This window comes from Nesoenas mayeri, assembly GCF_963082525.1.
Source record: "Nesoenas mayeri genome assembly, chromosome: Z".
In the NCBI taxonomy this organism is placed as follows: domain Eukaryota; kingdom Metazoa; phylum Chordata; class Aves; order Columbiformes; family Columbidae; genus Nesoenas; species Nesoenas mayeri.
In genome coordinates this window covers 21,702,744-21,730,024 of record NC_137542.1, presented here as the reverse complement: position 1 = coordinate 21,730,024, position 27,281 = coordinate 21,702,744, and the positions used below count along the sequence as shown (strand labels likewise).

General features: G+C 38.1%; 1 protein-coding gene and 1 long non-coding RNA gene across 3 annotated transcripts in view; one reads left to right on the top strand and one right to left on the bottom strand.

Annotated features, from left to right (window-relative positions):
- Positions 1-1,519: 1,519 nt before the first annotated feature.
- On the bottom strand, positions 1,520-5,679 carry LOC308051997. The gene is made up of 3 exons (XR_013923538.1): positions 5,282-5,679; positions 4,323-4,455; positions 1,520-2,349 (listed from the first exon to the last, which is right to left on the bottom strand). It is a non-coding gene; the product is annotated as an uncharacterized lncRNA (long non-coding RNA).
- A 387-nt stretch (positions 5,680-6,066) lies between these two features.
- The window catches only part of JAK2 (Janus kinase 2), a 93,342-nt gene continuing 72,127 nt past the window's right edge, over positions 6,067-27,281 (top strand). The window contains exon 1 of one of the 2 annotated variants that reach the window (XM_080362708.1): positions 6,067-6,147. The gene's annotated coding sequence lies outside the window, so the exon portion shown is untranslated. The remainder of the gene's footprint in view (positions 6,148-27,281) is intronic. The other variant, XM_080362702.1, reaches the window with a different exon arrangement.

The window sequence follows — 27,281 nt, the reverse complement described above, 5'->3', positions numbered from 1 at the left end:
ATAGAGTAGGCAGTTTGAAAAATGTACTAGATAAACTTGGTTCAGGTTTATGACATTAACTTCCATATTGCATTCAAGTAGCCTAGCAATTGTATCTTAGTCATACATAAAAATGAAAAAAAAAAAGAAAAATATTACTATGGTTGAGCTCACCAGTGTGAAAATAGCAAAATTTCAACAGCTGACCTTCAAGAGACTTAGTTATCCTGTTTTCTATTGTATTTTGTCCTGTTAGTTTCCAGCTGTATCACACTTGCATCCTGTGACACTGGCAAAAGCAGATTAAATTACATTAACAGATTGAATAAATAATAAAAAACCCCAACAGGATAAGAAATTACTGACTGAAATGAATTTATATAAACATTAACTTTTGAAGCTTCCTGACTTTCACAGATAAGTCCTGCCAAACAAGTTCAGGAAGGTTAACTTTCCGTAATAATGCAAAGCAAAAGCACACTGATAGAGGTGCAGTTCATTCCATTTAAAATCAGATTAATCAATATATATTTAACTTCTAGAAACCTTAATTTGAAAAATCCCTAACATAGGTTTCCATCTGAACATCCACAGGTATCTTGAAACGTAAGAAAAAACTCTAATACATGCAGAAGTGTAAAAATATTCATTTCAAATAATAGATGTTTGCCACAATCTGATGCCAGGTCCACCCAAGTAATTATGCGGAACTGAACACTGCATAGGATGAATTCCCGGCGAAGGTATTTACATGAACCTGGGGTGGAAACTTTTAAAGTTTGGGTTAGACTACTTCTGGTAAATTTTTGAGTCCAGCTAAATGTTTGGAAACTCCAAAGCTGAAAGCAGCAATATTAGTTTGAGTATATGAGGGAAGTGGGCTGTTTCCCATGTTTGACTCATTTAAGAAAGGCTGAGGTGATTTTGCTTAGATTTTTCTGAAGAAAAATACACAAACCCTTGCTCCTCCAAAATCTGTTCCAAGAGGTATGCCAGTTAGTCAAGTTCCCTACTCTGAAGGCATTTTCAAATACTTTTTGGTGGGGAGTTATAATCTGTTTTCCTAGGTAGACGCAGGAAGACACAATTCTAGCTCCTCGTTATTATGAATATAAATACATTCAATCTGTATAATGGTATAAATAAAACATATATGAAATCACGTATCATTGTGTTTGGGCACCAGTTAAACACAGAGGACATCCTGCTATAAAGATGAAGTAGACTTGGGAGAAAACACAAGAAAATAAAACAAAACCTATGCAACCAAAATTTGATTAGGAAATAAAGTGTAACTCAATGGAAACCTATATGATGGATTCCAGAAACATCTGTATTGCAGTCACTAGGACTTCCGACTGCAGAGCCACTGGCAAACACCACGAGCAAAGGTTTGTAGTATCTGCACTTCAACGTTCTCCTTCAACTCAGGTTGCAGTTTTATTAATTTTGGTTTATTTCATTCTGTTAGCAGGTTTTGTTACAGGAAAACCTCAGGTTTTTCTTACTAACTCTTCCTCAGTGGATGGTACTAGCATCCATATCTGTTTACTCTGACACTAAGCAAAAAGCTCTGAAAGTTATGGTGTGACAGTAAATTTGTGGTTCCCTGTAATGCCATTTATACCAAGCCATTTCCCATCAGTGGACTGCATTTCAAAATATATTTTCATGGAGTTCTACAGTTAAGACAATTGCTTGCACTCACTTGCCTTCCTGCTTTTTCCAGCTGCATAACTCTTGGCTGCATGCTGGGTTTTCCTTGATAATAGGAGAAAGGCACGTGCTCCTTAAAAGGAAATCCCCTGCTGCTGCTCAGTTGTGACTCAGCTAACTTGGCAAGAAACTAATTTACTCCATCTCCAGATCAGATCCACACCAACCTGTGTTGAGCCACATAGATGAGAAGGTTCAAAGGCTTGGAACATTTAACAGAGCCATGGCCAGGGCAGAGGTTAGTGTGGACATTGCTGTTCATGAGGCAATCAGCTTCATTAAAGAGTAAATTAAAAAAATTACTTCAACTTTCTCTATTTGCAGAAAGCCTATCAGAAACTACTGAAACCAACAAAACCAGAATAACTCAATTTGAAAGATACAGATGAAAATCGGATGCACTACATGTGGTCCATTTGTGTATATGCTACCAATATAAGTAAGCACTACAGTAATACCACATCATTTTTTTTTTAATGTAAGTTTTACTGCCCCTGCACATCCAGCTCACAGAGCCCCATCATACAAACTACGAATCTGCCAGGTAGAGTACTCTTCCCAGTCACAGTAGGCTGGATAAAGTGGACTTCTTCACTGTCTTCTTGTATTGCTTGAAGGGAAGCTGAGAAAACTGTTGGAAGCCCCTGGAGAATGCTGTGGAAAGGAAATCAGCAGCTACAGATACAAAGGAGGGGGGAACATTGACTGACTTTATTCCCCTCTGTTTCATAGAAGTCCTTCTACTGCGTCACTCACTGTAGTGTCTGAGTGCTTTTCAGTTGCTCAGCAATTGACCTAATGCTTGTTCTTGCAGGTTGTTTTATTATTTTTTTTCCTCTGAGATTGTCGTATCGTGCAGCATTTTGTACCTCGTCAAGAAAACAGGGGGCTCTTAGAGAAGGTAGCATCAAAGAAATGCATCTTCTGCCAGGAGCAGTGTTTTGGATGGAATTTAGTGTTTGGGGAAGTACATCTTCCATTCTTAGGAATCTACTCCAAAAGCAGCCTCTGCAGAAATGGATGGTAGTTTTTTTTAGGTGCTCTCTACTGTCTGTGAGAGGAACAGTTATCAGGTCTAGAAGAGGACACACACCTTTGGGACCATCAAAGCCAGGAGATGGCTTTTTTACCTAGTTTTGTTTGTTTGTTTTTTCCAAAGTGGATGAATTGGAAGTCTGTCCTGTCTGGAGCTGCATCATATGCAAACCTGTATTTACAGGTGTCTGCTCCTCTTCTCCTCCAGGAAAGTGATATTCACTTATATCGCTCAAGGAAATAGGTTTCAGAGAATGGCTATAAATAATGGAAAGGTTTCAAGAGTGTTCTTTGTGCCATAAAAAACCATGTGTTTTTAACAAAAATATGCTTTTCTCTAAGGCTGGGCCTACACAAAGGAGAAAAACTATTATAGCATATGTACTTACCTTTAAACATTAAGAATTTTACATCCTGCTCCAAAAGTAATAGGAAATGTGAAATACATGCAGGCAATTTGACTTCATAGATTTTACTTAAAAAGTAACTCCCTTGGACTTGTCCGAATTCATGAAGGTCTTGCAAATAATTCCCCCATCCTGACTATAGAATGCACTTCGATTTTAATTTCAGCTGAAAATGACAAATCTAAATCCAACTATGAGAATTTTTGAAATAACCACAACAAAACTGCTTCTATCATTTTTAGCTGTTTGAATATGAAAATGAAAAAAAACCCAACTATTTCCTGGTCTGTATGCTAATCTCAGAATTTGGAATACATAAGTAATCGGGAAAGAAAAACTAAGCCTCTTGCACAGATGGAAAGTTTTGTAACTTGCTCGGAAAAGTAAACTAACTCTGAAGGGAAGTTGTTACAATAGTTGTAAAAAATTTGCGAGTATGCTTACTAAATTTAGTGGTTTACATCCTTATTTAATTTAGGCCTGTGTTTCTACACCCTACATATATGTGTTTGACATGGTGTGAAAATGTGAAATGTAAAAAGGATGTAGGTACATGAAGAATAAGTTCCCATGTGTCAGCAGCTGACACTTGTACCCAAGTGTATTAACATGCAAACTCTTGGAGACCTTATGGTCATTCGGCAAAGAAAAAGGAATGGGAGATGCATAAATGGTAATAAGAAGCAAACCTGAGATGCTGACAGTTTTGGGGCACAGATGCCTTTGAAAGGACTAGTTAAAAACTAATCAAGTAGCAGGAACACTGTTGAAAATAATGAACAACGCTAAGCAGACTAGTAAAAAAGGGTATTTCATAGGGCAATAGTGTTTCTTGCTATACAAATTGTTTAATTATAATAGAAGACAAACAAAAGTAAAAATGCCTGGTCTTATTAGACAAGCTGTAATGTTTTGAGTCCTATCTAAGACTGGACTTTCACAAGCTCATCAACTGATGGTGTGCTTTATCACTCAAGAGTCTGCCAAGTTTTGAAGGTCCAACTAAACCTGACAAAATGTTGAAAGTTAATTATACAAGGAATTCTCATCTATTTCAGTGGAATTCTTTGTATAACATTTGCAGGGTTCTGCTCACAGAGATCTTGATGAGCAGAGTCTTAACTTTGCAGTGAGCACAAATAACATAATATACTACTCTCCCCCTCTTTTAAGTGGTCTGGATACCTGTGGTATATTAGGTGATTAGATTTTGGAGGCATCAGATTATTTTTATTTTGTAGTTTTTTCCTTTTCCTGTTCGTGAGAAGTTTTCAGTGTCACTGCAGTATATGCTTGTGTGAATTTTCCACATTGCAGCCTGGAAAGAAACATTAAAAATGAAAGGTAAATCATTAGAGGATGTAATACCACAGAAACTTTCAATGAGATCAGAAGGTTGATACACTAGAAGAAAACATTCTATAATTGACTTTATTTCAGAATCACCAGGTATCCTTCAAACTGCACGTTCAAGGAATCAAATACACAAAGTAATCAATGTGCACACTAAATTACATTCTAGTTCTGAATTGGCCTAGATTTCATTTTCTATCAGATGACAGGCCATGGTTATAGCTTTTTTTCTGTACAAAGAGAAAAAAACCCACATGCCACATATAACACTGGAGAAATTGCAGTGATAAGCTTGTCCTTAAAGAATTATATTTTATTTGACAGTACAAAATTGTTAGCTGACAGTTAACAGCTTGCCTTGAAATCAGTGAAACTTACAAGCATGAATGTGTTGGCAGTTTTAAGACTCATTATCCATCACACTTACACAGCTTATTAGTCCTCCCCTGTCCCAGCTTCTGTTCTTTGTCTCTGGGACAGACTCCACAGTACCTATTTGTAGGTCAAGTCCTCTGGCTCTGGTGTTCTTTACTTAGATTGCTCATTTGTGAGAGACAACCTCGTTCCAGAGCTTTCAAATGAAGCATGTTTACTCACACGGACAAGAAAATAAGCAAGAAGTTGCAAAAAAGCGTACAAGGTTAAAATTGTGCGATAAATCCTAGGAGCGAGGACAGAACTAGCACAAACATGCACTGCTCCAAAAAACCCATGCATTTTTCCTTCGGCCCAAGTAACACACACACTACTGTGAAGCGAGACCACAGCAAGGATGCACTGCTTTTGTTTACCACGGCTTAACAAGGCGAGGTCTGTCCCTCAAACTGGCGCTTGCTGGTCCAAGGCCCTTTGCCTCACTTCAGCTTCCACCTCACAGCGGCTCCCGCTGCCCAGGGCAGCCAGAAACCTGCGGGAGACAAGCAGCCCTTGTTCCCGCAGGGACGAGGGGGCGGGAACACCGCGGAAAGCAGCACCCGCTCGCACGGGCGAAGTAACTCTTCCCGCGCTTGCGGCCCCTGGTCTCCTCTCTGAGGCCCCCGGCCCAACTGCTCTGTGCTTGCCCTGCGAGCGCTGCGCTGCAGGCAGCCGACGGGGCTGAAAACCGGCCCTCACGACGGTTTCCCTGAGGCGAGCGACATCCCGCCGAGGGGCGACCGCTCCCGCCCGGGAGCCGCTCCGACCGGCACGGCGACTCGCCTCACCCTGCGTCGCCTAGCAGTTACGTGATGACGCAACGGCGGGAGCCTCGCGGCTCGCGTCCCGCCCAGCGAGAGGGCGGGGCGGAGGCAGCGGGCAGAGCGCGGCGGGGGCGCCGCCGCCGTGTCCTGCGGCGCCGTGCATGGAGAGGAGCGGCCGCCGAGGGGGAGCTGCCTGCGCGCCCCGCTCTGCCCAGCCCAGCCCCGCTCTGCACAGCTGTGCCCAGCCCAGCCCAGCCCAGCCCTGCCCCGCCCTGCCCAGCCGCCGCGGGGTGAGTGGGGCCAGCGCCACCCCGCGGCCGTTGCCCGCAGCGGACGGGGGGGTGAGTAGGCGGGGCCGTAGGTGGCCGGGGTGGCGGTCACGCCTCAGCGTGTCCCGCGTCCTGTCCCGCAGCGGGGGAGCTGCGCCGGGCGGCCCGAGAGCCGCGTGTGGAGGCTGCGCTGCCTGGACCTCACGGCCTGTGAGTGCGAGGGGCCGGGGGTGCGCGGCGTGGCGGGCGCTGGGCAGCGGGGCCGGGCGGCGGCCGGCGGGCAGCGCTCGGCGGGACAGCCGCGCTCTGTAGGCCGTACCTGGGAAGGGAGCGGGGCGGAGGGGCTGTCGTTCGGCACGAGTGGCTCTTGTTTGGCGGCGGTGTGCGGGTCACCGCTGCGTCCCCCGCGGCGAGCACGGTGCCTCCGGGAGGCTGGGCGGGCCAGGGGCAGCTGGAGCCCGCTGCGGGCAGCCGTGCTCCGCGGAGCTGCCGTGCGGTGTTTTGCTGCAGAACTTCCTCGAGAATACTCACTTGAGCCGTTAAAAAAAAAAAAAAAATTATAAAACGTCTCTTTGCAGAAGGAGGGCAAACTGTCATAGAAGCGTCTGTGGTTTTCTCTATACGTCTGTGCTGAATTTGCTTCTGGCTGGGGAAATGTTCCATTAGATGTGGGTTATGAATTAGTGATTTTTTTTTTTTTTCCTAAGAGAATATATATATATATATATTTTAGAAAGGAATTGTGGATAAAACTTTTTTTTCCTTGTGCAACTGAAGTCTAATTAGAACCTAATTGGCGCTGTCTTCAAGTTTCCCCTTCTCACCTCTGTAATCTGTAACAGGTGAGAAAATACACCTTCCTTTGGTTGTTCTTAAATTATTTGTTGCCAGAGAGACAGAGACGATGTTCTTTTTGGTTGCTGAGTAGAGGAAAGCATAATCATAAGATTGTGATGGCTGCCTATAGTTCCAAATGTGATTTTGCACTTGAGATTAGTTGTTTAATAGTCACTATTTCTGATATAGCCCTGTACAGCTCTCCAGTTTATCATCTACTTCTTCATTGGTTCTGTTGTTAGTCGAATTTAATCTCTCTCTTTCTCTCTCTCTATATGTGTGTGTATGTATATATATAGAGAGAGAGAGAGAAATATTTCTAGAGTTAGCATTTTATGGAAAATGAGTATTGATAGGAGATAGTAGAAAGATTATGTGCACTATAAAACGCGGTAGTTTGGATCAGTTTTATGGATTAATGTTTTTTTTTCTTTCTCCATGTCCATTCTTCCTAGTAATCGATATAGGAGTAATATTGTACTGATGTTCCTTGGGCATGCCCATTTATCTTCCCTGGTTAGGGTTGGTGACAGGAATTTGAGGATTCAGTAGGAACACTGTAGCCATCACTGTCTCCTCTTTGACAAGAATGAGTCCCAAGTGACTTCAGTGGTGTCAGTGGAGAATTTTGTAGTAAACAACTTCAGTGTTATACTGTGAAATGACAGGGATTTAAAACAGCGGTGAGCTTTCCAGAGGAGCCTTAAATCTGAGCTATTTATAAAGTTTCTCATTTTCTTAAGTGCCAACAACAGCAACATAGGGAAGAAACTGCTGGGAGGGGAAGTTTAATGAGCAAGAACTTTACAGAATGTAGAAAATGGTTCAACATTCTTGTTGATCAAATCAGATTGACGGCAACTGGAGAATGGAAAATGAAAGGAGACTGCAGCTGCCTCTCGTGTAGCTGTTGAGAGTGGTGATTGGGCTAATGAAAAACAAAGCTGAAATCTCTATAGAATATCCATTTCTAAGCTGTATTAAATTAATGTTATGCATGACCACATACTACTGAAGTAGTCACTTGTACTAGCAGTGGCATCTTCTTGCTGAAGTTGGAGGAAGAGCAGTCGCTGAACAGGGTTGTAATTTTTGCCGTTGGTCTCTATCTCAGCTCTGGGGCATTTTTACAGTGTGACTTTATGTAAACAAAGAGCCGAGTGATGATGTTTGGTGTTACAGGAAATGACCTAGCATCTCAGCTGAAAGAACCTTAAGAGGGAAATAAACAAGATTCAGAAATATAGTAGTATTAAACAAATACATTAATTAAATGGTCTTGGGGACAAAAGGGAACTACTATGAAAAGTTACAAAACTTTCACTAAAAAGCAGATTAACGTAATTAAACATGCAATAATTAAAAAAAGATATTAATGATGTTTTGGAAAAAACAACCGTGGAAGAAGGCAACCAAAACTTCCTGGCTTTTTATAAAAATAACTGAAGCTTTGAGTAGGAGGTTGAACTAGATGAACTCCTGACATGCTCTTCAATGTGAATTATCCTATCCTACTGCTACTATGCTATTATAGGCTAGTATTTGTGTTACAGTACCCCCCTTTCTTTTTAACTAGGCTTCTGTGGAAATATTAACACTGTGATTGGGCAACAGAGTTTTATTTTTTCCATCTAACTTAATAGGGCTGCTGTTTCCAAGGCTCTGACCATGGCTGTGCACTGATTTCAGTGGGTTCCATATGATTTCATGTGTCCACCCACAGGTTTCTCAGCATGAGCTCAGTAAGATGACTAATACAAGTAAGACTAGCAAGATCTGAGTCAACATTTGAGCTCAGGCTTGCATTTGTGTTTCCCAAACTTGTTTCAGATGTGATTTATCAGAAGGTAAATGAGGAGCTTTCTTTAATTTCTGGATATGAGATTTTATAGTTTATTCCATAAGGCAGATCTGCCTTTATGGAAACTTGAAAGCAAAACAAGAATGTGTCTCTACACTGAAGCTTCTTTATAGCAGTTCTGCTGGAAGAACTGTAATCAGTTTTGTTTGCCACATACTAATAGGTGCTTTTCGCTACATGCCGTGTTGATCTAGAGAGTACATTATATCTCTCACTTACATGGGTTTTATGTGTCGCAATACAGTGAGAGGTACAAGTGTAAGGCATCTTGTTGCTGTCAGTTGCAACCTGTGAAATGCTGGAAGAAAAAAGGTGATGCCTCACTCCAGTGTTAAGCTCTCTGGGTTATGCAGTACCGAATGGAGACAGATCTGCTTCACATGGACAATGATATAATCCCCTTGTGTTACTGTGAGTATTGAGGTATAGCTGATTTGATCTTTAAAAGTAATTTCTAGCTTGCTTTATATCCTGTTGACCTGCCCTAGAAAGCAGTTTTCTGTGGAGGAAAATCTAAATACTTCTTGAGTAGACAAATAGAATGACTCTCCTGGAAGATAATTGACCATCTAATTTTTGTTATGCAGTCACTGCATCACACAGTCAAACACGAATATATAAATCTGACTTTTAAGAAAAAAAAGAACATCCAATGTGGTGCAGCCAACTATTGATTTAAAACAAGCACTGTCCTTTTATGATGTGAATTATCTCTGCATCTATGTCTTTGACAGTGAGTTCACAGTAGTATTACACAGTTCCTTTTATTGTTAATAGATTGCTTTTTAATCATGGTTGAACATTTCCTTGTATTAGGAAGAGAGGCATTAGCTCTTGATGTTTTGATTTTCTGTACCTCTGTCCTTCTGGGCCTTTTTTTTTTTTCCTAGTATCATTAGTATTTGTCCATAGCTGAAATAAATGTATGAGTTGCTTCTGGCTTTCTGTGTTTTCTGTGATGTCACAAACGATGGTATTGCAAGTGAAATGAGAATGTTTTTGATCCGGTTCTTTGTTCATTGGAACACTTCGGTTCTTGTCTCGTGTGTGCCTGTATTAAGCAGAGATTCTGTCGAACTGCACATCCTATTGCATGGTTGTTTTGTTTATCTGCCTACATTTGGCTTAAAAGTCAATGCCAAGTGGGAACAGCTGGAAGTTAATCTTTCAGGAGGTTATTATTTTGTATTTGTTGACATCAAATGTTACCTGTCTTCTGTGTGTTTTGTTTGGTTTTTTTTTCGCTTAGCTAGCTCTCAATTTTGATTCTATTCAAGTCTCATCTTAACCAGTTATTGCCAAAGTTGTTTTTAGATTCCTGTTCAATACGTTCTTAGAAAGGTGAAAAATATGTTCAATGTCAGGCCTAGGAAAGAGAGCTGGAGCATTTTATGGACTTATTAAACTGAAGATGGATTACTTAGGCTTAGACATTGAAAGTAATTATATACTTTAATAAATATTTATTAAATATATATATATTAAAATATATATTTCTTGCTCTGTGTTCATCCCTGTGTAAAACTGTTTTTGATATTTACCTCAGTTCTTGAACCATGTTTGTGGTGTGGAATTTTTTATTGACGGTCTAGTGGAGCTATCTTAGCTGATATTCCCTTTGTCACTTTGCTTAAGTGCTTGAGCTGTTGCAGTAGATTTCAGTGTCTTACAAGTGTTTTAAATAAATGAATATATGATATATTATCAAAGTGATGCGATTAAAGTTATTTATATGTATAATTGAGGATTTAAAAATGTTTATTTGTGTGACTTTATTGGTCTTTAAGATTTCTTTTTTGTAGCCTTTAATAAGAATAATTAGCAAATCAGTTTAAATCAGTCTGTGAGTAATTTTTATTTTATTTTATTTTATTTTATTTTATTTTATTTTATTTTATTTTATTTTATTTTATTTTATTTTTTGCACAAACTAAGTTATCTTGTTTCCCAAAACTGAATATGGGAACAAGGACTTTGAGATTTTGGGGGTTTTAGTATTGTAGCATTAACATAGTCTAGGATTGACACTTTGCACATATAAAATCGATATTTTAGAACATGTCTTGTGTGCTTTAAATGAATATTTTACCTCTTTGTTCTCCATTAGTCTTAGTTGACTACTAGGAGTTCGTAGTTATGAGTGAAGTGTTCATCATCAGTGTATTGTGCTACAGCCTAGGTTTCTAGCACTGTGAGATATTTTTAAAGTAAGCAGAACTTTGCCTTTTGAATGTCTTATTTTGCTAGATATAAATATACAGTAAATTTTGTACCTGTGTTTCTCAAAACAATTTTAGAGGCCTCAGTTGTTCAAGTGCGTTTGGATTGGGAGCCTTGTTAACTTCAACATGGAATTGAGGGGTTGCTTGCATGGATTAAGCTATAGAGATAGGGCCGCAGGTGGTGTTGTAGTTTCATGATGTGTTTTAAGTGTCCTCTGAAACTGTCTCTGGTGGGCAAGATGTTTCTTTCATCAGCCCCTTACAGACACTGGAATTTGCTCCTCAGTTTTGTAAACACAACAGCTAGGGCCGTGCTGTGAACTATATCACAACTGTGGCCCAAGTTAAAGTTTGCTTGTTTTTGTTTTGTTTTGGTTTTTTTTTGTTTTTGTTTTTGGAACAAGTGGCACAAGGGAAGGGGAATGGACCAGATGATAACTTCTTAAGCTGTTTTGCAGTGCCAGAGAAAATGTTGTGTAACCGCATCCTGGATAACCCCAAAGATGGACTGAGCTACAAAAGAAATTTTGGGTTCCCAGTGGAATCTGAGGACATGGGATTGCACAAGACCCAGATCCTCAGCTGTGGGCAATAAAACATGTGTCAATCCAACAGCTGGCTCCCAAAAGATTGAGACTTTGGAACTATTATAACAACTGTGTAAATAGGTGCATGGTTATCTTTTAATTGCTCTGTACCTGGGTCTTCATAAACCTTTGTAACTATGCTGTCTACCAGGGGGTTTGTGGATAAATACTTCTGGTTGCTTTTTCTTAACCTAGCTTCAGTTAAAAGTGACTTCAAGGTAGCTGAATAACATTAGGGCATTCTATTCCTGTAAGTCTTGATCCCTAAAACTGGAATCTAGAACACTAAAATGGTGTTTTGGGGACTGAAAAAGTGATGGAGTTGCACTGAATTCCAGTGAGTATTTTGTAAGCATGCTTGCAGAAGTTGGCGAGAAGCATTTTAGACTTAAGCTTGTGATAATGAGAGTGTAAAACTCTTAGTAGGACTTATGGGCCCTCCGCAAAGCAGGTATCAAAAATAAGCTGGAATTCTCACTGTTTGTTGTTACGCATTGGCAGACCTAAAGCAGTATGATGAAACAGACTCAGGCCAAAGTGGAGAATAAATAAACTAGGAGGTTTATTTGATTGAAGTTAATGAGATTACACCAGTCTAAGTCAGAACCAAATCAACTGGAAGCTATTTCTGAGGTATAGTTTCATGTGTGATTGCCACACACATGGATGTACCTGAAGTAGCTCATATTTCACCAGCTGGAAGCCACAGAAGTGTAAATTGCACAGGACACTGCAAATTTCATGTAGCTTTTGCTGTCCAAGCTGGCTCAGATATATTAACAGTGTTTGGAAGGATATCTTTAGACTGCAGCAGACTAAAGCCAGACCATAGTTTTCATGGACATCGGTACTTTTCCAAGTCTGTTTTCGAAGAGCTCTGTCACTTGCTCAGACTGATAGCTTATCAATAGTTTTGCCTGTGAACTCACAAAAATGAGTTTTAGACTGACTTTAAAATGGTAAAATGTTTTTACTTTGTTTTGTTAAAAAGGTTGTAATATTTGTCAATTTTATGGCAGTTCTGTGAGGTTTCATTTGTATTTTTTTTAACTCTTGAACCTGAGGTAATTTTTCTTTTTAGTAAGTTGATAATACGTTATGTCTCTTTTTATTGTTTAAGATACTGTCCTGTGATTAGAAGACGATACAATGTAGTGAAATAACATTTCTTACGGTCAGACTTTTTAGAAGAAAATTTGAAGTTTTTCATTACCTGGTAATACAGCAAGTTAATCACATGCTGGAAGACATTGTCTGTCTAGTTTCTTATTCCTGCGGTAGCCTTGTGGACTGCTGTACCAACTTCTGTGAAATATATTTGAGCGGCTTTATGTTTAGATTACTTAAAGCCATTTCTGGAAACATGGAAAAGCTTTACTTCTGAACAGCATGTAGGGCGCTTGGTGCTTTGTATTAATCTGTCAAACTACTTGTCTCCTGGTACATCTGAAGTCTGTCTTGGCTAAGGAACCCAATGTCGTTTTGACTTTCCACAGTATAGCTGAAGTATTTCTGACTGAGAATCCCTGAGGAGAAGTGACCTTGAGTCCCCTTTATCGTACTGTTAAAGCAATAGGTTGAATCACAGAATGGCTGGGGTTGGATGGGACCTCTAGAGATCAGGAAAAATAGTGGTCCCTTCACACTAAGAGGTCATACAGAAGGAAAACAAGAGCACATCATGTCTGATCTTGGATGCTTAGGTGGTTAATAGAGATGGACAGGATTTATCTAAATTATTGTTTATTTTAAAGAAAACCTTTTGGAGGTTGTTATTACAATTCTGCTAAAGCCTAAGTTTAGTCAAATAATGTAACTTTTGATAAATAAGGATACTGTATTCATAGAATCACAGGATAATTTAATGTGGAGGGGACCTCAGTAGGTTTCTGCTCCAAACTCCTGCCAAAAGCTGGGTCAGTAGTGAGGTTTGAATGGGTATCAAAGCTTTATCCAGTCCAGTCATAAAAACCTCCAGGGATGGAGAGAGCACATCCACTTCTGGACTGTCCTCAGGATGACAGACTTTCTCCTTATATCCTCTCTCAACCTCTTGTGTTTCAACTAACACCTGTTGTCTCTTGTTCTGTGAAGAGCCTGGCTCTGTCTTCTGAATAAGCACCTTGTTGGTAGTAGAGGCTGCTGTTAGTTTGCCCCAAAGTCTTGTTTTCTCCAGATGGAACGGGCCCCACTCCCCAGTCAGTCCTCACAGGGCCTGTGTTGCAGTCCCTGGCTGTGTTGGTGGCCTCTGTTCTGAAGTCATTCTTGTTTGTCAGTGCTTTTTCTGTACTGGGGGGACAGGATTTGGCCTCGACACAGAATTTTAAATTCAAATGAGGTCTGAATATTGGCAAATTTGTAAAGAAAAGTCAGGACAGTAGGTGGTCAGAGACTTTTCAACAGCCAAACTGGGAACATTTTCCTTTCCCAATTTATGTATAAAAATAACCCTAGGATGATGAGATACATTGGTTTTAAACCCTTGAAGGACACCATGACCAGAAACAATCTGTTCAGTTTATATAATTATAGAGCTTCCCTTCTTTAATTGACTGCTCAGTTTGAAATGTAAAATGTGTTTTGATAAATGTGTTTAGTTATGTAGCATTCCTTTAGAAGTTTGACATATATTAATGTCAACTGTAGATTTTTTTTTCTTTAGTTCTGTGTATGTTTTGGTTACATTTCAATTTTCTAAATGCAGTGAGACAGAAATAAGTTTAAAATTACTGTCTTGAAAACCATAGGCAATGTGCTTGTTTGCATAATAGAATTATTTAAAACTCGAAGTCTGGATAGAACACATTAAGTTCTATCACTCCTTACATAAAAATGCAACATAATGTGTCTTATTTTAAAAAAAATAGTACAAATAATTATTTGGCTGCTTCGATGATTAAATATGCAGAACAACAGCTTAAAAAACAAATGTGCAAACCGAATTATTTTTATTAAATGTTCTCTTCAATTTCAATCATAACTTAAAGAATCTGTTTTAAATGAATTTGAATAAATCAATCTGTTTTGCCCTCAGATTGCTGACTACTTAATTATACATTTATATTTGATTTTGGTTTTATTTTATTTTTTTTTAAATTCCCTTTGGTTCTATAGCATTCATGGACTGTTAAGCCAACTAGAACTTCTGGTGCATTACAGCCTTATGTTATTGTCAAGTCATTAAACTTCAACCAGTTGAGACCAATGCATTATGTTTTGCTGGAATGTCTTCTAGAGCTAGTTACAAGGGTATGCTGGTGGGATTTAGTTCTTTTATCAAACTGGATTCTTGAGTATGAGTTCACAAGTCAAGTTGGTTTTGGTATTTGACTTTCATAACAGTTGCTTTGTAACTGTGTGGACTGAAAATCTCTTATCTTGAGGAACATAAATGTATGATGAATTGATATGCCATTTTTTGCATCATGTAATGATATCTATTTTTTTTTTCAATAAGAGCTTGTACTATTAATATTATTTATTCCTAAATTTTTTTATTTCTTACTGAGATTTACTGTTGTAAGAAACTAATTGTGAGAAATGTGAGAAACTAATTATGAATGTAATGGTAGAATATTACTTAAGTCTTTTTCCAATTCTTTTTGTTTTATATTGCTTTTTAAATTTCACATTTCTGCCTTTATTATCAAATAAAGATGAGCTAATATATTAGGCTGTTTTCTTGATTATTCAATGTTTGTTCAGAAGGGGAAAGAAGAAATTTTAAGAAATTCCAAATTGTTAAGCCAAATATCTTTGCCTTAATTCTTTTCCTCAGTTTGAGAAATGTATCTGGAAGCAATAAGCATGCTTGTATTACTGCTATGATGTTATTAGCTGAAACTATCTTTGATTATTTTCTGGTTCAAAAGCAAATAAATTTTATCATTTAATTGTTAATTTGTTAAAATCTGTTACAGTTAAGTTACAATCTTTACCTGTTGTTTGGTGCAGTATCTTTCTCATCTTGACAGATTTCAAGCTCCTCACTGAGCCTTTTGAGAAATAAACAAAACAAAACTGATGGACATCCTCTGCTGTCAGGGAAATAAGACAAGGGAAATCATCCTCCCTGGTAACACCTTAAGGAGAAGAATGAGACTAAGGGAACAAGAATAAGATAAAAGCCTCCCTGGCAAAAACACATAAGATGCAGCAACAGAGTTAAATGGACTTGTAGACTCATCTATTAACCTTACATGGCAGGTAGTAGAAAAAATAAAAGTTTTTTAAAATTGTAAAAGTGGACTTTCTATTATGAATGATACTGCACCACATACAAGGTAATTATTTTGACCCTACAAATAAAAAAAAGCCAGTCTCAGTTGAAGACGCTGTGGGGAAACATAAAAATCCTTCCTGCTTCTGAATTATTATATTTACTGTGCTGTAAGAAAATTAATTTTCTGCTTTTTCCACTACAGTAAAAGTATTATTTCTTTCCTTCCTTGTAGTAGTGAAGCAGGAGGTGAGTTTATTAGCAGAAGCAGGAACTCAATAGGGTTCTGGAAGCAAAATGGCTTAAAGTAAGGAGGGAGCAAGTACGTAAACAGCTTTGTCTCTTCATCCTTTCAGTTGTCTCTCTGTTCTTTACCTTCTTACCTTCTCTTTATGCTTCTTTTTCAGAATCTTTTTGTGTGTTCAGTCACATCTCTCCTTATGTGGCTTTATTGCTTTCCTACCTTCCTTCCTCCGGCACCATTAATTAAAAAGAGCCACTGGCTGTGCTGTTGTTCCCAGAGTCAAGTAGGTTTTAAGACGGCTTTATGATATTGACAGTAGTTAAGGTCTGACCTACTTGGAACCAAACTTCAGGGCCCAGACAGTCAAGTACTGTGTTTTTCAGTTTACTTTGGTGAAACAACTTTTTGTCTTTCTGAATCCATTGCCAGCCTTGGATTTACTAGACCAAACTCCCCAGTCAAGTTTTCAGCATCTCTGGATGGGCAAATGGGTAGAAAAGCAAATAACCAAAGACCACATTACATAAAATAAATATTAAAATCAGAATCTATATGCCAAATATCGTTATTTTGCAAGCTGGGCTAAATTATGTTAAAATTGTCTGGGAGGCTGGAAAATTGATTTTCAGTTGGAGGAGAACTGTTCCTGGTTTTGAAGAGGAAATTAGTTTTGATTTGTTAGTGGAAGAAACAAATTGCTGGTGAAAAACAGGTTGTGAGAAGACTCAGTTCTGTTAGTCTCGATGGGGAAGAGTGTGGTATTGTGTAAAGTGTGGGGAATGAGAAGAATCGATATTTGGCTGGAAGGAAAAGAGGCTGACAGGTGGCTTGGCAGTAGGCTGGATGAGAACTGGTGTTTAACCTGAAATACAGGGATAATGGCAGGAAGTAGAGATGTATTATGAATGAGGGGAAAAAAACCTGCACAGATCAGAGGTGGGTTAAAAGGTACAAGAAAGTGTGGGTAGATGAGGGGTTCTGTACTGGAAATGCAGGCAGTACAAGTCTTTATGTGTGTGTCCAACCTTCACTGTTAATTTACATATTTAATTATTCTAGCATTTGTAGCTGTTGGAAAGTACTGTGTAATTTCAAATTCCAGTGACGCTGATGTGTTGAGAATGGAGAAGTCCTTTCTTGTGATTACATTTCGGAAATTTTCTTCTGTAACCTCGGTATAGACAATTGATCTAGAAAAAAAACCAATGCTGGTAGGCCTTTGGGGCTTCTGTTCATATTGTGTTAGAGTGTTTTGCTCACTTTTGATTCACCATGGTTGAAGGCCAGACACTCTGGCTAAATGCAAGCGTTAAAGAATTCGTAATTTAAACTAAAATTATTTTGAAAATAAACTAGAATTTATTTATCCAGCAAATGCTGTATCTAACACATATGCATGCACATATGCCTTACTTACTTTTCACCTACAGCTTTTTAGTTTCTTAACGGTGGAATGAGGAGAAATATGCATTTTGGATTGTGGTCTTTTTCTTAGACCCTGTAGTGGAATAAAGTAGCAGTTTAACAAACCTTTTTGTTTTACCACATCTCTATTTTACTGACACAGATGGTGTACAGGATTAGTTTTGCAATCATAATTTGTGATATCTCCTTTCCTGTTTGTTCTTACGTACTTTTATTTCCTTTTCTTTTATCTGTGTAATGGGTGAGGTTCTTTAGAAAGCATAATTAAAATATCAAAATATGAATTACTATAAAAGACTAGAGTGTTTAAGTTACTGAAACATTAGTAATAATACATTATACTCATAAATGCATGATTGTACATGCAGTGTTTACAGTGGGATGTTGTACAATTCTGATGTTTTTTGAAAGGGAATCTTTAGTAGAGTATCATTACATGGGTAAATACACATTTATCAGTACTTAAAACTATAACATGCATTTGTTTCATGGAACATGGTAGTTGATGTAGGTCACAATTACAAAATTTCATGCTTTCAAAATACGATTAGAGCATTGCAAATGTATTATTACTAATACTCCTGCTTCTGCCAGTTTTAAAACATTTGGAAAATATTCTTGGTGTTTAGCAAGTACATCATCAAAATGCTACTGTTGGACTAGTTCACACAAAGTCTGGCTTTAGTAAATCTCATTATATGATTACAGCCATACTTAAAGTGTTAAACGGTGTGTACAAGTAATGAAAGAAATGGCAGGTCAGCCATGGATTATACAACTGTATGTGAGAGTGTCAGTTTGTTAATTTGTCCATCTTTTCATTGTTGCCCTTCTGTAAATCATGGCTGAGCAAATAACATTATGTTTACTGTGAAATTACTTCGATAATTAGACTTTTTGGAACAAATGCTTGATATCTAGACTCAGTAACAGTAACAACATCATTTGACAACTGCAATTTTGTTTCTGTCACACAGAAAGTAGAAGATGGAAAAAAAAACCTTATGCAATTTTTAGCTTGCTAAGAGTGCTGAAACTAAGGAAAGTTACACTGTAATCTAAACTTGAAGTAATGTGTAGTGCAGTAGCAAGAAAAAAATGGCAACCCTACCCTTAATGGTAGTATAAAAATGAGTTTTCCATAACATTTTCCTATATATGTTTTCCATATATATTTCTGGAGCTTATATAAGTTTGGAAGCTAACATGTTTCCCCATTATAAGGCATTCTCTTTGTACAGCGTATTTGCAGATAATCCTGTCTTGTAAAGTTCAGTGGCCACATAATTATCCTGATCAATAATTTTTACTTTTAATGGATTATTTCTAATTACTGACTTGACAGCTGTTATACAAGTAAACATTGCAGATTATCAACTTCAAAAGCAACTTGTATGCTCTTGAGTGATAATGAAATAAAATAGTAGAGGGAGCTGGCTTTTTTGTTTTCTACAGAACAGAAAAAAAAACAACAAAAAACCAAAAAACAACAAACCCTAAACCTCTCAAAGGGCCAGAATAAGTTTCTTTAAGGAGTCCTGCTGATAGGAAAGAGGAAATGGGAAATGAAGAATACGCAAAATAAACAAAGTGAAAGGGATTTAAAGTGGGGGATTTTTACAAAATACAGAATAGAGCAGGAGTATAGATTAAAGTGAAAATAACAGAAGAGGGTGTGCAGTTTCTTTCCCTCCCTCTTTTTTTTTTTTCCCCTCTTTTTTCCCCCCCCTTTTGTGTTTTCGAGGGTGGGGAGAGGATTATGATATAGAGAAAGACATAAAACCAGAGGAAAAAGCTGAAGCGGATTTAGCTGCCAGCATAATTATGGGGCTGCTGGACTGGTGGCTCATCTTGGGAAGTATTTTGAGGTTTTGCAGGCCCAGTATATATATGCATTTGTGTGGTAAAGGGAGAAATATTTAGTCATTTGTCTGAGTCACACTACCACATTGAAAAAGCCCATGAAATGAAGGGCCAGTAAAGGGGGTCCTCAGCAGCTGAGCAAAGGCAGTACAGACAGGACTGGTCTGAGAGAAGCCGCAGCACTAGGCAGTCAGTTGAACTATGTATGGGATGGCTTTGGATTTATTAAAGGGAAAAGATATAATGATGTTTTGGCTGTAGTGGAAAATAGACTTGTTTCAGTCCATTCATTGGGATCTGGGCACTGGCATGTGAAGCCTTTGACTGTGTAGGTGTACCTTCCATATTGGTGATGTGACAGAAGTTTTCCATCCAATATGCCAGTTACAGACACATAAGAATGGAGCATAAAGGTGAACAGCAGTGCAGGTGTTTATGGGTCTTGTTTGCTTATAGAGTAGAATTGCTAGTAAGGGTGACATGGACGGCATTAAGGGGAAGAGGTTTGGCATGGCCAGGATGAGAAGGGGTGTGGAAACTTGGTGTTACTGTTATCAACACTTGCTACAAGCAAGCCTGATAAACAAGAGGAATGAGATCCCCCAGCAGAAAGCACTGAGGAGAGAGAGGTAAAAAAGAGAAAGCATTTAAAGTTTTGAGCACTGGCCTGTTCTTCCACGTCAGGAGCCTGACGACAGGTCAGGCTGTGCTGCTGCAGCTGCTCCCAAAGGGCTCCACCAAATGGGGTTTTCAGTGTGGCAAGGGCTCTTTATTTGAGTCAAAGGACAACTGAATTACTGAAGTTGAGTAGCATACATAGAGAAGGCTAAGAGGTATGTATTCATCATTGTTTTATTTCTAGTACTGCTGCTGCAGTTATAGGGAGTGAACATTAAGCTGACAAAGTCCCTGCACCTAGATATACACTATAATTACAGTAGTTGAAGGAATTCAAAGAAATACTTGTTTAGAAAGATACAGGTGGCTGTCACCAAAACACTGATTCTATTATTTTATTGCATTCACTATAAAATAAGGTTCATACAATCTTAAGAGAGCAATCATAACTGCATATATGATTACAGCCCTTGAAACAGATGAATTTCAAGTGCCTTCAAAGAGGATCTGTGACTGGATCATATTTTTCCTGTATATTTAAAAATAACCACACACCTCTATTCAAAAGTTTCAGTATTATCACTAGAAACCTAGCTTCTGATACTCGCCTAGTTTAAAGTATGCAGCTCTTTTGGCATGCAAATTGAAAATGCCTTAGAGTAATATGTAAAAAGCAAGTCAACAATGAAGCACATTAGACTCCTTAATCCAACTTGTCTTGTTTAATTTGACTTCTAATTTTTTTGCAGTCAGGATTCAAATACTGTTTCACTGCTTGGTCTTTGACTTCAGTCAAAGTGTTACGAAATAAAAAAAAAAAAAAATTGAATGCTTCTCCATTTTCATTTTGAGCTATGTGGACATGCGAACCAAATATTTTAGTATTACATGACTCAGCTACTAGCTGAATAAATCTAAGCAGGTTTTATGTAGCAAGAGGTTTTTAAAATTAGATTAATTTCTGAGTTGTTACTGAGGTAATTAGAAGCTTGTTTTAGATAGAAGATACAGCCTTTTGGAGGCAACCACCAGTACATATGTAGTAGCAAGTCTAGTGGGTGCTATTTTGAAAACATTCCTGTGTAGCAGGTCCTGTTGTTTATTATTAAAGCCTTGCAGTTCTTGGTATAAGTTTAGCAAGCTTCCGTATCCCAGATCTTTCTTGCAATGTAAGTGAAGTGCTGAGAGGAGATATGGGCAAACTCCCATACATTTCCACTTGACTTGAGCCTTCTGAAGGTAATGGAGAGCTAGAGTAGGAGGGCGGAGAGTGCGTGGTATGAAGCAGCTTATAGTCCTTGCTTGTATTTATTGGCAGATCACATTGCAGAAATAGATAAATACTTTATTGTAGTTGCAAAGCGAAGAAAATCCTCTCATCTTGAAACATTTAACAATTAGGAACATTGCTTCCTCACTAAAATGGTTCTTCTCTGAAATTATTTCATTGTGCTGTCAAATTGAGGGTACTTACTTGCTGCTTGATGTAACCATCCCACGACCTGTCCTGGTGAAAAGCATGTTTTTGAATCCTCTTCTTCTACTCCTTTTCTGTAGAATTCAGAAAGGTACTGTGCATTTTCAGGAATCAGTCTGTGTCTCTACAATAACTTTCTTTTTTTTTTCCATCTACAGATTGAATTTGCTGGTGATTGATGTTACATGAAGTAAAATATGAGTTTCTCTCATATAGCCTAGCCAAGTGCATTGTACACTACTATGAAACATCCTTAACGTCTGAGGAGGGAGATTGTCTCATTGTAAAGTTTGGACTGCATTTGCTAGGGAAAAAAAAAAAAAATCATTAACTCATGTTAGCCCAAATAAAGTTTAAAACTGAAACAGACACTTTGTTTTGTTGCACAGCAAAATCTCTATGTAGGGTAGAATTTTGGGTTACTATTCCTTCTTTCTTGTGCAGGTCTTGAAATTCTTTTGTCTACTTTTGCAAGTCAAGCTGCTCCAGCAAGTTCAGTGATTCTGTCAAATATGTATGACTTCACCAGTGACAACAAATGCTTGTAAATGACAGTTTTATTATTTGATTTAGTCTTGAATTTTAAGCATTTAAATATATGCAATTTACTGTCTACATAGTCTTCAAACTAGAATAATCTGAAATAAATGTTACTCCTGCAGGGACTATAGAACTATATTCCTGCTTTATATTCCAGCCAGGTGGTGTCTCAAGGTAAAATTGTCTCCACTCTCGGTGACTACACACACACACACACTTTTATAGATAAAGTATATAGGTAAAATTGAATGTGCATAATGTTGTGTGTGTGTATAAAGATGTACTCTGATCCATATATATGAGTGGTTCTTATAGAGTATGTTTACTGCTCAATTATGTTGAAAATTTGTATTCAAGTCATTCTTACTATGCCAGTAGTTATATAACTACTACTTTCAGGACATACTCAGTTGTTTTCTAGGTGTAGTCTGCATTATTCTTGGGTATCTAACTTTGCATTTTTATCATTAAAATATATTTCTTTTGAAATAATGTTTTATTTGGAAGGGCAGTCATTACGTCTGATTGTGCTATTCCAGTTCAGAGCTTCTTATTAGATCAACATTGGCATGCTGAAAGAGGTCCAGTGAACACTACCAAAGATGAATAGGGGGAGAGTATATTATGTATGAGAGGCTGAGAGAACTGTGTATTTCCATCAGAAAAGTCTGAGGAGACATCTGTTGTCCTCAGCTACCTGATGGGAGGCCTTAAAAATATGGAGCTGGACTTTTGTTTGAAGGTACTTGGTGTTTGGTTGAGAGACAACAGACAGAAGTGAAAACATAGGAAATTTTTCTTAGGTGTTAAGGAAAACTTTTGCAGCAGGAAAGCAGTCAAGCACTGGAACAAGCTGTTCAGAGGGGTTGTGAAATAACCATCTTTGCAGATGGTAACAAAACTTTACTAGACAGGTTTTGAGCCTGGCATATTTTGACCTGGCTTTGAGCAGGGATATTGGACCAAATTATCACCATAGGTCCTTTCCAATTATATTAGTCTATGATTTCTTCTGATTAATTATAATTTTTATCAGCCTTTGCCATTTCCACATGTAATAGTAATGACTTTTAGCCTATTTTCTCACACCAAAGAAAATGTTTGATTGAATTGCACCTGTGTATCAATAATCATAACCCCAGGGTAAAAAATCCTGCTTGGGTTTGATTCCTTGTTGATAATTAGTTTGAGACTCTAATTAGTGCGTACAACATCTTCTCTAAAGTATGTTTTTCGCTTTTTTCTTGAAGTGGAACATAATGGGATATGAAGTCGAAATCCTTGCAAAAGCCTGCTGAACCTGTACAGATAGGTTTGGTTAGTTGAAGTGTCTTGCTGTGGAAAAAAAAAGTATGTTCATGGCCTTTTTTCTGTATTAGATCTTTTATTTGTAGGTTTTCCTTGAGTCAGTTTTTAAGAGAATATAAGTTCCCAGCCATGAGCCTGCTCTTTCTTAATTTTCTGCTGATTTTGCTGTAGTTTTAGAGAAACTTCTATTTTCAGTGGTGCATTCATTGAGGATACAGTTCCATGTCAGTGTTTGACTGGCACGCGTTCCCACATATTTCTCTGCACCTGTGCTAGCAATCCTGTGTGTAGTGAAAAAATGCAGAGAGCCCATCCTGTTGAGAAGTTTAAAGTAATCCTAACTGAAATTGGTGTACTGAATGTTGTCACAGTACAAATACACATGCTGGCATAGGGTAGCCGGTATAAAGACCAGTTGGAAGTGGGAGTGGGACTTCAGCATTCCAGATTTTCGCAGGTTTAAGCTAATGTGAAACCACTCTCCTCCAAGGAGGAATTAGGCTGCATTAACCTTCATATTTGAGACTTAAGTTTTGGTGATGGTAAAATAGGAGTGTGGCTGGTTTTGTGGGCATTCAGAATTAGGTGAGCTGCTTGTTCAACTCAAAATGTAGCTGACTCTTGCAGGTAAATTTGCAAGTAAATGCAGTTAGTTAATTGGATTTTTATTTCTGTGGCATGTTTAGACAACAGGTATATCTCAAATGTCTAGCTTTATTAAGCCCTTTAAACCGGAGAAAAAGAAGGCTAGTGTGGATCTTGCTGCCATTTCTAATTTTGTGTTGGTCTGTGGTTAATGTCAGCTCTTGACTGGTGCTGTTCTAGATAGTTCTGTAATTTGAGATGGAAGTCATAGATATCCAAAGCCAACACACTCAATTCTTTCAGTGATAAAATAATTGTATTTGAATATACTTGCTTCTAGTTATTTAAAAGTTTCTCTCCTTTTTCATGGGGTTTAAATGGTTAAATGGATCTGTTTATGTACTGAAAAGCTAGCATGTAGAAGAGTTAATCAGGAACACATCCTGAAAGATAAAGAATATAAGGTAAGGTTCCTTTGGACTTAACAAATGGCATGTTGATCCTCTGTGTGCTCAAAAGATTTTGTTTTATGTTGCAGTAACGGTAACACTTGCCTCTCCTGTTTCCATGGCTTTGCTAACAGCTCACTTATTTTAATACTGTGGATTGTCTTGGTGATTTCAATAACACCACTTTATAGAAGAACTTTTTCAGAACTCCAGCTCTTGAGAACTGATTTGATGATGATTTTCCTCATATGTTAGCAAGATGTCTTGCATTAGTGTATGAGCATTTAATTAATATGTGGGTTCATTTTTCTTGTGGTCTGCCAGTTTGTGTGTGTACCACATATGTGTACCTAATATCTTTATCTTACATTATTAATTAAATGCTGCCCCTACTGCTGTTTCACATAGTCTGTGTTGACTAGTGCCTACTGGAGACACAGGCTTTCCAGTTCATGCAGCTCTCTCTGCTGGTCAACCTGTATAATCAGATGTGCCTTAATACAAGCACAACCAGGATTTTTCCTTTAGTATATGCCTGTCTTTTCCTACCTAAGGGTCAGGAGGTGTCACTGGAGATCAGTTGCTTTCCTCTTCAAGTCCTTTCAAGATTTCTGAATACTTAAGTTGTATCATTTTGCCTCACCCCATGTTGTGTTCCACTATGCATTGTCCTTGCCAAGTAGATTTGCAGTGCTGCCTGTCTTCCTGCCATGATTCGTGTCTTCCCTTGAGAGGGAAGTGGCCTGCTTGTTTTTTTTCTTTCTTGCCTAGTTTACCCAGTTACTTTAGTATGGTGTTATTTTATAATGGCTTGCCTTTCTTGTGTGATGCAAGGACTGTTCACGGTAGGTATTTTCTTTATGTCCAAAATTATCTGTCAAATTTGCTGCACTAAGTTTTATTTCATTACTTGGAAGTTGACTCGTTGAGTGGCTTATACTGATTCTATGTCTTCTAAGTTAGCTAAGTTACTATGATTCTCTTTACCTTCTGGGTCACAGAGAAAGCAGATTGCATAGTCGGTAGGATGGGAGAAGAGAACTGTAGAAAGTGACAAGATGGAAGGAGGAAACATTAGAAGAGAAAGAGGAAATTATATGGTAATAAGGAATTATATGGGACCTTAAGGTTAGTAATTTTTGGGGAAAAAGGAGTATCTCTAACTTAATTCTAGGACTTGAATACCTTCTGATCTGATGATTTTCATGTTTGAAGGCCACAGGGCTTTTCAGAACTGACAGACATGTCTAATGCCCATTGAAATACATTAATATTTGAGTGATTTTTATATTTTAATTCAGCTAAGTGCCTGCATGCTCGTAAACATCTGAAAACATGGTAAAAGTTGGCCAGAACATAAAGCAGCCCAAATCTGTGCCATACAATTGACAAGATAGGTGAATATCCATCTGGAATATTAATCTAGCAGGTAACATCACCTGTCTGCAGATTCCTACAAAACATGTTGCTGAGATATTTTTGTTCTCACCAACCTACCCTATGCAATACAAAGTTGTCTTTATCATGCATCTAGTGCTAGTTTTGGATGAGAAATGAACGCTGAATTAATCTGATAGTGGTGACAGAGGCCTGGAATCTTGCAGGTGTAAAAAAGCCTACAATATTTATCATGTATTTGTCTTTCAGCATAATACCACATATGATTTCTAAGAATCTGTTCACTTTTATATGCCATCATTATTATAAAGGCAGATGATCCAAATCAGTTCAGTCCCATTCCATGTACTTCACTGCATATTTCATATATTATAGTTTACTTTTATTTGAGTTGTAAGTTTAGTTTGCCAAATGCTGTAATTCCTCTGTATGCAGAAAATTAATTAAAAAGTTCAATCTACTTTGCAAATTAGAAGTATCCCAATAGGAGTGTGTTAGCTTTTATTTTTCTGTGTCTTCATTCTTTGCCAGCAGGAATACACATACATTTTGGAAACTTGGTAGTGCTGAGACTTGTATTACTGGTCTCAAAAGGCCAGTAATCATCATCTGCCTTAGAAATTAGCACTGAATGTTTCATGCAGTTGAACCTTTGTTGTTTCAACTGTATGAAAGGAAACGAAATTAAATCAAAACCCAACCAAAACAAAAAGCACCAAAAAAAGAGCATGGTTTGTAGGAGATGAAATGTAGTCAAGGTGCTGTAGCAGTAAATGATGTGGCAATTCATGTATGTTTGGAACAAAAGTAAATGTTAATAATCTTAAATGTTGACATTAAATGTCCAGTTAATCTTGGTTTTAGCATTTATCACTTATCAGGAAAGCATCTTTTAAAGTCAGATAATATAGGTAATAGATGAGCATACATGTGATTCAACCACCAATCTGTTGTAGCACCCAAACCTAAGACTAAACAAATATATTTACCTAGGAGAAAACAGTAACTCTCAAGTTACTGAGCTCAAGCAGTTGCATGTGTCCTACAAGACTTCCCTGAGCGCATTAGATAGCTTTAATTATGTAATATTTTCCTTATAAGGTATTTTCCTAGATATAATAAGTGTTTGTCCAACTTCTCAGAAGGTCTAAACTTGGCAGAGGGCTCTGCATTGTGATACACAAATGCAGAACAGAAAAATTGGCCTAGGCTACACAAAAGACAGTATGCAGCAAATGTGGCTGGGTGAGGAGAAAGGGCAAGAGACAAATAATGGTCACGTTGGCAAGCAGTACTTCAATACCTTTTTAGGGTTTTTTTCTTCTTTTTTTGTGTGTGTGTGTCAGAATCTTAAGATGGAAATGGAATGCAAATGCATCACGGGTATGCTAGATGTTTCATGAAGAGCACCTCTTGGCAAGAGAACCAGTATAGAAGAGGTTTGTTATTTGAAATGGGAATTGGGACAGGGAGACTGGGTTTCTGCATTCGTCTGGTGGGGGACGAGTAGGAAACAGGAACTGCCAGTGAACATGGAAGAGTATAACAAGAGGGGAGAATGACAAAGGTCAGAAAATGAGATGGAATTAGTGGAAATATAGAGATTGAAGGATGCAATCAGACAGATATGTCAATTCGTAACATCATCAAGTAGAGGAAAAGTAATGGAAGGAAAAAACAGTGTGAAAGGGTATACACATAAGACCATTTA